This window comes from Etheostoma spectabile, chromosome 23, assembly GCF_008692095.1.
Source record: "Etheostoma spectabile isolate EspeVRDwgs_2016 chromosome 23, UIUC_Espe_1.0, whole genome shotgun sequence".
NCBI lineage: Eukaryota > Metazoa > Chordata > Actinopteri > Perciformes > Percidae > Etheostoma > Etheostoma spectabile.
The window spans coordinates 9,746,869-9,747,220 of NC_045755.1; positions in this window are offsets into that span (position 1 = coordinate 9,746,869).

The window sequence follows — 352 nt, forward strand, 5'->3', positions numbered from 1 at the left end:
CGGACGCTTAGGAAATTAAAACATTTACTCACTTTTACATCTTTTTACAATACACTACAGGAGAAGGAGTTCCAGTAAGTCATGTGGTTAGCAATGATTGTCTGTTGTTTCCATCTAGTGGTGATTAGTGGACAGTACAATAACCAAACAGTAAAAATGAGAAGTGTCTGATTCCAAGTCGTTTTAATTGTTAGCAGTGTGTTCATAATGTAAAGTATACTGAAAGCACTCTCTACACACACTACCGCTTCTGCATTGTAGCTTTTATATATATAAAATATATATCATTGCAATATTTATAAGCTGTATGCAATTTATAAGCTGTATGCAACGCAATTTCGTTCTGTATGCA